Source organism: Triturus cristatus, chromosome 4_1, assembly GCF_964204655.1.
Source record: "Triturus cristatus chromosome 4_1, aTriCri1.1, whole genome shotgun sequence".
Taxonomy (NCBI): domain Eukaryota; kingdom Metazoa; phylum Chordata; class Amphibia; order Caudata; family Salamandridae; genus Triturus; species Triturus cristatus.
In genome coordinates, this window is record NC_140585.1 from 534931988 (window position 1) to 534945975 (window position 13988).

Genomic DNA, 13988 nt, shown 5'->3' on the forward strand with positions numbered 1-13988 from the left:
CACAGGTCTACGCCAACCATTTGTCCACTACTGCTACATCACTAAAGAAAGCTCTTGCTTTCGAAGTTCCCCCATGCATCACTGAGATCTTGAAAGACCCAGAGCAAAGCAATCGAATGGTACCGGATGTTCTGCCATCTTATCTGCCTCGTTGGCCTTCACAAACCAGAGGGAGGCAGGACACTAAGGGTAGCCCTCAGAAGCCAAACAATCTTTACCTAATCAAGCAAACGCAGATCTGCTAAGACCCACGAGTGAAATAGAATTGCAGGCCTTGCTGATGCAGTACTCAGCCATCAGCATGGCTGAGTTTAAGGAGTGAAGGCGCAAAGTGTGGAGGCTCACAGGGACCAGGTATCACTTTTTAGGCAAAAGCTCAGGTCACCACACAATACACACTATGCCCAACATGCTTGCATTCTAACAATTGACCTATAATAAGACACCTTACACAAGACAAAACCCCCAGTTAGGCTACAGAAACGTCACCATTATACATATTGCACCCGACTATTTCCTAAACTATACGACATGCGGATTAGGCAAAAGTGTTTTTTTATGGCAAAAAATAAATTCTCTGGGATACTAGAAAAGACCCCCAAATTACAAAGACTCCAAGTTACAAAATAAGTACAAAAACAGTGAGTTCAACAGACTTAAAATAGAAACAAATATTCATGAGCAAAAATTACTTTAACCCCTGCCTCCAATGCTCTACTAACTGTATCTAACATCAGGAAAAGGTGTTACTGGTCTACCGTTACTTTATACCAAAGGACTGGTCTCTTTGTTGCTTATGGCTATACTCACGTGTTAAACTGGTACTAATGGTGTAAAACCTTTGTCCATGCAGTATTAACATGTAAAAATGACAAACTAATGAAGCAATACCATCACAAAATTCCCCGCATTATGATGCATATGTGCCTTGTTGTGCTCCATAATTTAGTCAATCCTGCAACATAATTGGCTCCTTTCCTGTTGCATAATTCAAGTGGCTTGGGGGTACCATATTGCGCCAACATCACTACGGGATTAATGGGGAGCCTTAACCATCCCAAATGTAACGGCAACTACGTGATGTGCACTGCCATACTTAAGTAAACACATTCTCGCATGAACAAACTAAGGGGCACACACCACGGCAGACCCAAGTCTTAATAATCTCTAAGCTACGTGCACTATGTACAGCAGTGCCACATGCACTACTCGCACATAAAATAACTTTCCTCTGTCCAACACCTGAATCTGTTCACACTTCTTGCACCCAGCGAGACTACTCCTCATGACTTACATCCAAGAACCACATAAAACACACAAAGCCCGCAGCCTGCTCCAGGACCCTTAAGTCGGCTGAGAACCGCAAAACAAAAGGAGTTAGTAGAACATATGGAAAAACAACCTATCTCGAGACCAACACCTTCCACACAGCAAACCAATCCCGACATACACAAAGTTCCCAATCTCCAAAGCACCCCCGAGACCACAACTTACAACAGCCCGCAGCATTCTTACAGTTTCTGCTCCTTTCACCATGTCACACCTTAAGCACTCGCCTCCTTAACACCCACAATGTTCCTGTAACCACGAAGACCCTAAACATCCATACTCCAAGCTCCGTACTTGCTGCTACCAGTAAGTACACCAAGCTTACACTGAGCAGTCTGCTAAATGCGGCGATCCTTCTTATCCATAAAACAACAAGACCGTACCTCATCAAACACTGTGCCTCCATTCCGCACCGCTGTCCCTCACACACAAGTAAAGTCTCTGCACAATCTGCGTCTCCCAACACGACAAACCCCGCGTGATCCCCTACTGCCGCGTGCACCGAACAAAGGATACCAGCACCAAGGCTTGGGCTGCTTCTTCTTCTTCTGCCCCATGTCGTCCACGCGCCGAGGGCCAAGTCCTGCAGAGGAGGGGCAAACACAGAGCAGGCAAGACGCAGCCACCAGCAAAGAGCCGCACGTAAGCTCACGCTCCCAGATTGCACCGCGATCAGAGGAAAGGCGGAGACGTGGAAAGTAACAAGCAATGTCAAAGCAGCAAATCAAACAGTCGCCAGCTGAAATATTAAGCATGGTGCCCCACGCCGTGTTGTTGTAATGAGGGAAGATTAGCTCACACCGGGACGGCAGGGAGCAGCAAGCTGGAGCAAGCTAATTAAAGAATGGAAGGGGTACGGCCGCTAAAGTTAAAGCGCGCTGTGCTTGTAAATATTAAATAAATAAAATACATTAAAAGGTGCGTGTTTAAAACAAGAAGTGCAAGAGTAGGGGGCTGGAGCAGCAGAGCCAGCTTGGCTCCCTGTACAGGCTGGAAGACCTCAGCCTACAGAGAACAACAAGGAGCGAGGAGCGCGAACCAGCCGCCATGGAAAAGAAAACAAAGTAGTACCTGCATTAAAAGATGCCGCCCTGCAGCGCAAGTTAACAGTAGTTGATCGATGCTGCTTCCGCCAGAAACGGAAGAAAACGGAAATGACTTGACGGACCACCAGCCAACAAAGAGCACGTTAAGAAGAGCAATGCCAGTTTTCCCCAATGGTAAGTGACAAGGCAAAGAGAAATGCAATGGGTGGAGTTTAACTAGTAATGCTAATTACTTAATGCTTTGTAGAGGCAGCGCATGTGCTGCCTATGCGAGACCTAAAAATTATAATATATTACATGGGAGCCTCGAATCCCTGCATAAAAGCCTATCAATATTTATTTTTTAAAGGTGACTTGTGACGTGCCTAGCCACCTGTAATAAAGAATGGCACAGCCACTCAACTGTAATAGGTTATTACAATTGAGTTCTGATGCCAGAGCAGCCAAGCTGAAAAGCAAGTCACAGAGCATAAGCAAAGCCTCACTTTAAAAAATGAAAACGAAATCTCTGTTTTTCTAGATAAACAGTGTTAATCAGAAAAGAGATTTTTATCGCAATATGTTTCTTTTGTCCAAGCTATAGGTAACTAAAGGAAAGATAGAACGTCTCTGCATGTTTCTGCACATTTAGAGTTACAGGAATTTTAAAAATATGACTTGTATTAAACTGAATCAAATATCTTTTTTCTACAAATATCTAACTGCTTTTTACTGTGTTTAAATTTGCACTAAAAAGTCTAATTGTATTCCTCATGTTTACAAACATCCTATCTCTTTCCAAGGAAAAGTCACCCCGCCAAGGGGCCTATTAACAAGCCCGTTGCGCCGCCTGTACGTCACTTTTTCCCATGATAAAAGTCACGCACGGCACATGGCTATTTTCTAAAATGGGAAAAAGTGTTGTACCGGCAGCTCAAGGGGCTTGTAAATAAGCCCCCAAGTATATAAGTGGCTTGTGGGAAGGTTTACGATGTGCCATGTATTATGACGACTAAAGTACCAACTGCTGTACATTATAAGGATATTGTAAGTCACTTTGAACTACCTTGACCTTATAAAGGAACTCATTCTTGGGCCTCGTTCCTATATATGAATAGGATTCAGAGCACAACTCAGAGGTAAGGTTGAGAAACACCTGCCTGTTTTCACTTTCTTTACGAAGTTCACAATTTCCTTTGACGTGGTTAGTTCAATCTAAAACCCATAACAAAGTGAAATTCCGTCACTAGTGCAAACTAACAATTAGGTTCAAAATAATAGTTATTTTTACATGTAGTATCCATTTTGAAATTAAAATCATAGTTAGGGGAACAAGCATATGTTGATGCAAATCCTTCATTAGTCCAAAGTCAGCAGAAATGTGGAATCACATATGTGAAAAATCATTCAGCACAGAGAAAAAATGTGATAGTAAGGTGTCACATTAGGTACAAAAGGTGCACATCTGTATTACATCAGATTCGGTTGACAGAAAATGGAGGGACCATCGGCGCAAATATGGAAGTTGTTTAGGAATGTGAATCGCATTCTGGTGTAAAACATTTTTTAGGTGAAAATGCACCCCATGTGAAAAGTACAGAGCACTGCGGAATCACTTTTAGGTTCAAAATAATATAAAGTTGCAAAAACACCCCTGGTGCAACATGAGCAGGATTATGGAAACCTCAATTGTAGGAGCAAAAATCATGTTTGTGAGCAAAAATGCTTTTAGTTGCAAAGTTACGTTTAGGTGCAGCATCAGCAAGAGTGTGGGGACACTCTTAGGGGCATATTTACAGGCAGGCGTTAAAAAATTATCGCCGCTTTTGCGGCTGTTTTCGGCCGAAAAGCGGTGATAATTTTATCGCCTATTTAGCAAGGCCACGCTAACGCGTCAAACCTTGCTTTAGCGTGGGGATTCTTTACGCCCAGCTTTGCATCTCTAATGAGATGCAAAGTGGGCGTTCCTGACCTTACATGACAGGAGAAATGTCGCTAAGCGACATTTCTCCTATCATCAAGCCCCACGCTATGAAGCATAGCGTCAGGAAAAGTAGCGATAACCCCTGTTATCGCTACTTTCCTTACGCCTGCTTCAGGACTGACTTAGCCATGATATCCTATGGAGGGTGGATATCATGGCTAAGTTTGTGAGTCCCTATCAGCAAGCTAACGCCACATTGCGTGAGATTATCGCTGGGTTTCCAGCGATAATCTCACGTTAGGCAGTTAGCGTGAGGATTTTTATCACTGAGGAGATAAGCGTTGCTAATAGCACGCTATCTCAGCGATAAAAATCCACGTTACCCGGCGATAATTATCCTCACGCTAAGAGCGCTGAGCAATAATTATCGCCGGGTGTTGCTGATATGCCCCTTAGAAACAGAAATTTGCCTCCATTTCTTCACTGCCCATACATATAGGCTGTGTTTAATTAGGCAGACTAACACAACTAATAGCCAATATTTAATGGTGAGCCTCCTCCAAAATGTGAATGGCACTTTCTTCAAACACTGGCTAAATGGGAGTACCTAAATAAATCAATGGCTGTAAGGTTGCTGGCACAAAGTACAGGTCCACTCCTGGGCTCCACGTGCCAGGAACATTTTAACTGACTGTTGTGGTCAGGTCCTGGATCCTGCATCACCTTTACTCTGCAAGAGTACAAGGCAACTCAACCTGCAAATGATCGATTGTCACTAGTGGTTTTTCTCATTGACCGCAATGTTGAATTTTTCTGTGTATTATTTTGCACTGATTCTTTATTGCTTCAGAAATCTATAACTCCGGTTATATGATTGCTATTCCATTTGTTTTGGTGGCCTAATCAAGATAGAAATACACACTGATTGGTGTCAGATTTCTCTCGAGTCATGTCAATTACATATCGTCTATGCTGGTACACTGAAGTGCTTAACACATGTTCCTCTAGTAAAGCCTGACTGCTCTTTGCCACACTACCAGGACTGAGCTGAGAATTTATTAGTGGGAATTCAAGGACCATCTTTGGGGTACTGTGACAGTATTACATGGTGAGGACTAACCCCCACACCACATAATACTCCACGTTGCTACAATTGGTATTTGTAGGGATTTCGACCTGATAACTACAAGTATGTTTCTTTTTTGGAGCACAGGTCAAATGTCTAAAGCACATACACATTCAATGCTTTAAAATGCCAGTAAAAGGTGTGCATTATAAACAGTACGGTTGAGCTTAGTGTAGTGAGGTTGACCAGGGCCTGTGCACAAAAGTTTCCATTTTACAAGTTCACATTTAAACTTGACATCTTTTTAGATTGTGACTTTTCACATGCTTTGCACAGATATATGAAAACTTACTCAGAAATTGTTCCGCTTGCAAGCACATTTCTTCGTAAGGATTTTTATCGTGACACAATGCATTCTGGTCAAGGATAAAGTACACTGAGCATGTTGCCCTTGCATTTCGTTGTCTGTTAGGAGACAGTTCTGAATTGGAAAGATAAACAATGACACTAACAATGGACCTCAGACGCAGTGCAAATAGAGCCAGTAATCTTATTTAAACTGCTTCTGAGCTTGGCTTGCCAGAAGAGCACTTCCATGGATTATCCTGGATGTTCATCCATGACTGTTTGCCAGCCCTGTTGACTTCCATCATTACCCTGCAAAGGACGGCATGCTGTTCTACACCAGACTGGCTTCCTGATACATCACATACAGGTGAATGGGGAGTTAGGCAGCTCCAAGCGACCACTTCTACTGACTTTCCTCTTCCCATCACCACCCCTTGCAGTCCCTGTATCAACCCTTACCCTCCTACCACTTTTTCCATCACACCCCTCTCCCCTTCAGTCCTGCTGGTCCAAGGACCCCTCAGACTGCCTGGGAGGAGATACACACAGCCTCCATCCATAGGCCACATACATTCCCATAGGTATGGATTACCCCACTTCACTGGAGAGCAAACCCGCTCCTCCTAATCAGGACTTTCAGCTAGTTAAAGCTAATATTCAGAACCTTATTCACACCACCTCGAAGCTCGAGAAGCTCCTGAAACTCAGCCTTATCTTCTGGGCTAACTGAACCCCATTCATCAAACAACATTACTCATCCCTCATCGGATGGCGGTACTATCCTTGGCATGGGACATCATACAATAAAACGTTTCCAAACTATTACTGGAAAACTCAACTTCATCTCAATACCATCGCCAGACACCATAGGGTTATGGACCACCTATCTGATGCTGACATCCACTCCCTTCTGCTGTCATATACCTCTACTAACCAGACTATTTACTCCAACCCACTTAAAGGACCAAGTCGCAACTACAGAACCTTAAACGAGTACAACCTACTTCAAGTTCCCATAACTCAATATGAAGCTTTTAAAACTAAACCCCATTTCAGGTCTATGCTTCTCAACTTTAGTTAGTGGTTAAACATGCAGCTGACATTCCAGATCACATTCTCCAAACAAGACCTTGACTTCATCATATTAATGGAAACGTGGCTCATCCTAGTCCTCCCCAACTACGACATCATCAAACTGGATAGACCTGAAAAAGCAGGAGAAGACTAGCATGCATTTACTGCTCCACGGTCACCCTGAAGCAGTTGAAAACTATGTAAATGCCCTCCTGTAAATACCTAGGTATCAACATTTGAAGCAATAACAAGATAGTTTGAAAACTCCACACCATTTACCACCCCCTGGGAAACAACCTACTTTTCATTGAATAAATATTGAAGACCATCTCCTCTAAGACCAATAAGCATACCAACCATATTTGTCTTTGGGATTTCAACATACCCTGCAATGACTCTAATGACCCCATATTGATCTGCTTCAATCCCTTCCTCACTGACTTTAACCTTACTCAGTTTTGGAATGGCCCAACACACATGAAAGGCTACCACTTCTATATTTTTTATATCTAAGGACAATACCAACCAACTTGAATCCATGAACCCCTGTGACTGGTCATACCACTACCTAGTCTCCTTCCTAATCCTAGTGAAGGTGCTGACTAGAAAATGCCAACATCTTAAACCAAGGCAATGGTCCTGAGACTTAAGAAATATTAACTCATACGATCTAACCTCTTCTTGCAACAACATCCTGCTGCCTCCCACTAACATGACAAATGCTAGGGATCCTACTGAGCACTACAAACAATCCATGCCAGACACCTTGGATATGATGGCTCCTGAGCAACTAAAAAGAATACCGTGCTGACACTCCAAACCCTGGTTCAACAACAACCTCTATGAGGAAAGACACAACTTATGGCTTGAAGAAAGATCATGAAGAAACCCTCCCTCTCCCACACACCTCAAGAACCGGAGGTTGGCTAGAAGCTCTTACAATAAACACATCTGAAGTTCCAAAGCAGAATATTTTAGGGCGCATCCAGATAATGCCAAAAACATACCCAGGAAACTCTTCGAAATCATCAAACAACAAACAGCATGCAACTCAAACCTACAATCGGCTGACAATGGATTTCTCTACCTATTTCATTGGAAAGACAAGGAAAATTTAAATTGATCTTCATCATGATTCACGGCTTTTACTAACGCAGGCCCAACCAAGGCTCCTACCTGTTCAACACCAGGATGGCTCTCCTCCCTATGACTACGCTACTAAAAACAAGGCCTCATGAAGTACCTTCAAAATCCTGGATGAAGCAGCTTTATTCTAAATACTAACTACAATAAAACCATCCGACAATTCAATTGATCCTCTGTGCTCCAAGCTCTTCAAACAGCTTAGCCCTTCCTTACTAGAAGATTGACCCTGCACCCGAGAACAATATGTACTCTTTTATATAAATGTCCTAGTACAACATGTATAAAAAATAGAGAAGTATATTGATAATAAACTAGCTTCCCACTAGAAAATAACAAAAGATAGTATATCTTGATTGTAGTCAGTATGAATCTTTTATTGAAAACCACATGTTCTTTTAAAAGCACCACTCAATTGCTTGCCAACGCATTTCATCCGTCTTGGGACTTCTTCAGGGCTTAATCAAAGTCTGTGTCTGCTGTGGGTGTCAAATGTAGGTTCAGGCCAGACTTAACAGCAGCATTGATGACACTATATATTGATGTTAAAGTTTGCGTTGTCATCAGAGCAAGTTTGTATATGTCGGTGATTTTAAGGTAACCGGCGTTTCAAAGTAAATATTTGTGGTAAAAATTCTGCGTTATCGATATTCAGTCTGTATGTCCCACAACCTTATCTCAAACAGCGATGTCATGTGGTAACTCGGTATGTCCATGTATTTCCAGATAATGAGTGGGCAAAATGTCGAGCCTTCTATGCAAACGCGGACATCTGGTTCCTCCAAAAGTCTAGACTTTTGGAGGAACCATATGTCCACGTTTGCATAGAACTCTAAACTGCTCAACTGTACCGTGCTGAAAACAACAATGTTGACCAGCTATCACCTCATGCTTAATATGCTCAAAATCTAATTTCTCCTTATCGCCCTTTACAATCACTCTGCCCCAGAAAAGATGAGTGGCTCAAACAAATTACTGCTCTAAACTGTGCCCCCATATGATTGATTCCACTAGATCACTAGGTATAACGTTGGACAAATACCTGAATATACAAGTCCTTATCAGTGCCACCACCATTTGAGCCAACTGCCAACTACATATACTGTGGAAAATGAAACTTTTACGCCCTTGGATGACTTTCAGCTAGCAGTCTAGTACTTGGTGATCTTCCACATAGATTACGAGAGCGCTTCACAGGCAGGCCTACCCAAAGTAAGGCTAGGCCCTCTAAAGGCCACATTGAACTCAGCTGCTAGACTCATTACTGGATCCAGGCGATTTGACCACATTACCCCGGACCTCAACCATTTCAAATGACTCCAATTTGAAGCTAGAATGCAGTTGTAATGCTGGTAACAATGCTTTGTTTCCTGTCACTAATAATTGTGGCTTGTATATTTTACACAAGAATCCAATTGCTTCAATAAATGTTTAAATTGTAAATTTCTGTATTTCTTGTGGCACCCTTTAGACATGCTTAAGGTAACAACGAAAGGGTAGATCTGCTTCAACAATTTCTTTGGGGGAATTATAGTCTTCATGTTCTGAGGTTGCAGACACCATTTAGCCCCCTGTCAGGTTTAGGGGTTCAGATTCCACACAAGATTTGGCCCAACATATTCTGATTAGTTTGACGCATATGTTATCCGAACACACAGCCCAAAGCCCCTATTCTTCTTATTCGGAGACTTCTGTAGTGTTTGGGAATAATCCTCTTGAGCTAAATAGGGAACCCCTATTATTTGTCTGTAGTTCTTCAAGCTTGAACCTTTAAAAGGATCACACCTTCTCTGAATTCTGCTCCTTAAATTGGCAAATGCAGTACTAGTGGTTATTCAACTAAATTGCAGACATGCAGTAACACACATGTGACAATACCAGGGGCTTCCTCTCACTAGAGGAGATGTTACGTTTGTGGTAGAAGCCCACAAAGCATATAAAACAGAACTACTATATTCATGGGTCACTTTTCCTGCAGCAGATGCCAACACTGGAATATTTCATAAATACACAGTAGCAACCATATTAGGTCAATACAGAGCCTATGAAGATTAATAAATATCATTAACATTTCAGGAACCTACAAATTGGATCCAAGGTGCCCTATCACACCCACTAGTGAATGTGGGACTGGCTCCCCTCTGTGACGATTGAGCAACATGGCCAGTCTTGCCGACTTCACACCATATCTGTAATTAGGAGCACTCACAGTTGTAGAGCTTCATACACTTCACACAAGTCTAGTTAGACTATACAGTCTTTAAACAGTTAATTATGCAAACAACAACAACAAACCCAACGAGGGCTGTTCAAGCTGTGCAGACGCATTTAGCAAAAACGTGCAATTAGTCAAGTTATTATTCATGCAATTGTGGAAAAAAAAATCCCAGCAGACAGGAGGAAATTCCGTTCCGGATTGCACAAAAAACAAACTAGTTTGAAGCAGTATTTACCCATACGGAACCTCAAGATAATCATAGAATTCTCACTAAGGACCTACCTTTAGGGTTGGTTCCCCCAAGAGATAAATGTGCCACTTTGGGCACAGTTTTTGCTGCAATTTATACCATCACTCATAGTACACCATCCATAGCTGTTTTGCCTGAAGTGCTAAAGCAGATCCATATACCCCAACACTTACCTATACTGCCTTTCACACATGCAGTTACTAACCCATATACCACTGACACATCCACTCACTTACTGACACAGCCATACACACACTTACTCACCCATGCAGACTTTTTTATACACACTCACTAACCCATGCAGCAGCTGACTCACCCACTCACTCACCCTTACAGTCAGTCACACACCCCCTCACTCACAAAGACACTCAGACACCCATACAGGTACTCAGACAACCAATCACTCACCCTCACAGCCACTCATCCATTCAGCCACTCACACACCCATTCAGCCACTTAGACACCACCTGACACACTGATACAGACATTCACACAACCAGTCACTCACCCACATATGCACTGAGACACATAATGAATCACTTATACAGTCAGTCATGCACCCAGTGAATCATCCATACTGACACTCATACACCCACTGATTCAACAATACACCTTAGTGTATATATATTTAACACTCCAAAACTTTTAAAAACTCTCACTGGGTGATGTTATCAGCAATGTCATCAGTGATGTCATTTGAGATGTCATCAGTGATGTCACTCACCATCTCATGAGTGATGTAATATGTGAGGTCATAAGCAGTGCATTGCGGGAGTTATAGTTAGCTCAGCTAACTATAACTGCCTAACGAGTGAATCCTGAGCCTAACTATAATGTCTTTCAGTGGGTATATATATCTATATATATATATAGCAAACACCAGTCCCTCCCTTCCTTAAAGAATGGGTCCAACACATGCTTGGAACCTCTTCAGGTTCAGGGGAATTTATTTACCACCATCCGGCATAAAAACACCTGGCAGACGCGTTTCGGCGAATGCCTTAACCATTGCCAGCTTTGTGTTTAGTCTTTGTGATTTGCATGGGGCATTAACATACTGCTAGTTGTGTTCCCATTGGAGCATGAATAATCCAATTAGAGGCGCATTGTTTTCCCCTCTGTGTGCAGCATGTGCTAAGGTTACTCGTAGATGTAGTCTCCACAGTGCATTGCAGTCCGAGAAGTTCATACAAACAGGGCATGTAGGCAGTCCCACGTCACGAGCTCAGGTTCAGTGACCAGTTCGTGCATTGAGTAATGCCCTGACAATGTTAGCTTACGAGTCCGCCCACTCTCTGTTTTGTGAACATATAGCGGCAATCGTCTCCCGAAGGTGTCCAAATCAGCAGGAATCTGCTGCTCTCTCCCCGATACCATGAACATTGTCTTGGGCGGGGAGGTGCCGCTGTGTGCATACCGCACATTACACCAGGAAAGATGTCGGCCATCAGCAGAGTTCCAGAATGAGAGGTGCATCGGATTGCAGCGCAGACTGCTGCAATAACATCAAACACCAGTCCCGCCCTTCCTTCAAGAACGGGTCTGACACATGCTTGGAACCTCTTCAGGGGAATTTATTTACCACCATCTGGCAGAAAAACACCTGGCAGACGTGTTTCGGTGAATGCCTTAATCATTGCCTGCTTTGTGTTTAGTCTTTGTGATTTGCACGGGGTATTAACATACTGCTAGTTGTGTTCCCATTGGAGCATGAATAATCCAATCAGAGGCGCGTTGTTTTCACCTCTGTGTGCAGCATGTGCTAAGGTTGCTGGTAGATGTAGTCCCCACAGTGCATTGCAGTCCGAGAAGTTCATACAAACAGGGCATATAGGCAGTCCCACGCCGTGAGCTCAGGTTCAGTGACTGGTTTGTGCATTGAGTAATGCCCTGACAATGTCAGCCTGCGAGTCCACCCACTCTCTGTTGTGTGACCATATGGCGGCAGTCATCTCCCGAAGGTGTCCCAATCAGCAGGAATCTGCTGCTCTCTCCCCGATACCATTAACATTTATATATATATTTATTTTTTCAATGAAATAAACAAAGGTTAAAGCTTAGTTATAGTTAGATAAACTTATGGACTCTACGATTGAAACACATTTTTATTAAAAATTTTTTAAAACACATTGAGATTCAATGAAAAAACATACGGAAGGTTAAACCATGATTATAGTTAGGAAAACGTATTTGCTCTATACAAACCACGTTTACACTGCATCAACTTTGAAATTTCAAAAGTAATAGTTATAACTTTTATTTGCAATTTATCCACCACCTTCAAATTATTATAAGTAGGGGACCTCGTTACACACTCTTTTCAGCTCTCTAACCAGAAAAAACAAACTATAACTCGTCACTATACTATTGCATTGTGTTAGGACAAATAAGAAGTTATAAGTGTTGTGAATGTTATGATTTCACCTGCTACGAGTGATTAGTATGCAAGGATATAAACAGTGCATGGAAAAGGTATGAATTATAGTTAAAGTGTTGTTGCAAATCAGGTGACTAGATTGGAGGTGTATGACTTTTAGCAATTTGAAGGTTGTGCATAAGTCATAAATTGAAGTTATGATTATGACTTTGCAATTTTCATTGTGTATTTTTGATTGGGTTTGTAAAGAACACATAAGGAATTTCTAACTATAAATTATCCTTAACCTTTGTTTTTTTCATTGTATGTGAATGGTTTTATTTTTTAATAAAAATGTCTTCAAATCGCAGTGTGGAGTGTCATTGATTGGAGTGTCATAAATTGGAGTGTATTCCAGTACAGTAAAGGAGAGTGTTTTAGAGTCCAGTGCCACAGAGTGGAGTATTGTAGGATGGAGTAGAGAGGAGTGCAGTGGAGTGGAGTGATGTAGCATATAGTGGAGTAAAGTGTTATACAGTGATGTGGCGTAGTGTGTCGTATCGTGGAGTATTGTAGTATTGTAGAGAGGAGTAGAGTGATGTACAGAGTAGTAAAGTGTCATATAGTGTAGTAGCATGATGTCTCATATGGTGGAGTCAAGTATCATAGACTGGTGCAGTGAGTTGTATAGTAAAATTGCATGTCGAACAATAGAGTATGGTGTTGTAGACTGTCATGGAGTGGAGCACAGAGTTTTAGAGTGGAGTAGGGTGAAGTAGAATGTCATAGAGTGGAATATTGTCAAGTGGAGTGTCATAGAGTACAGTGGAGGAGAATGTTGTAGAGTGGAGTGCTGTTTCATATATTGGAGTGGCATATCATAGAGAGAAGTTGAGTGGCCTGCCGTTGAGTGTCATATAGTGTAGTACAGTGGCATAGAGTAGATGGGCATATAGTGGAGTACATTGTCATAGAGTGGTATAGAGTGCAGTACAGTATTGTAGAGTGGAGTTGCATACAGTGAGTAGAGTTTTGCACAGGATTGGCATACAGTGTTATAAAGCACAGTGGCTTTGAGTGATGTAGAGTGGAGTGGTGTACCGTGGAGTGGAGTACTGTTGTTGCAGGGATTCTGCGCAAACACAGAACAATGCGTAGGATTATGGTACCTTAGTGCATGGGGACTGAGTCATTCTACCACCTTAGTACCCATTAGCCCAGGACCGACTAGCTATAGTGTCTCACTTGCTCTCCT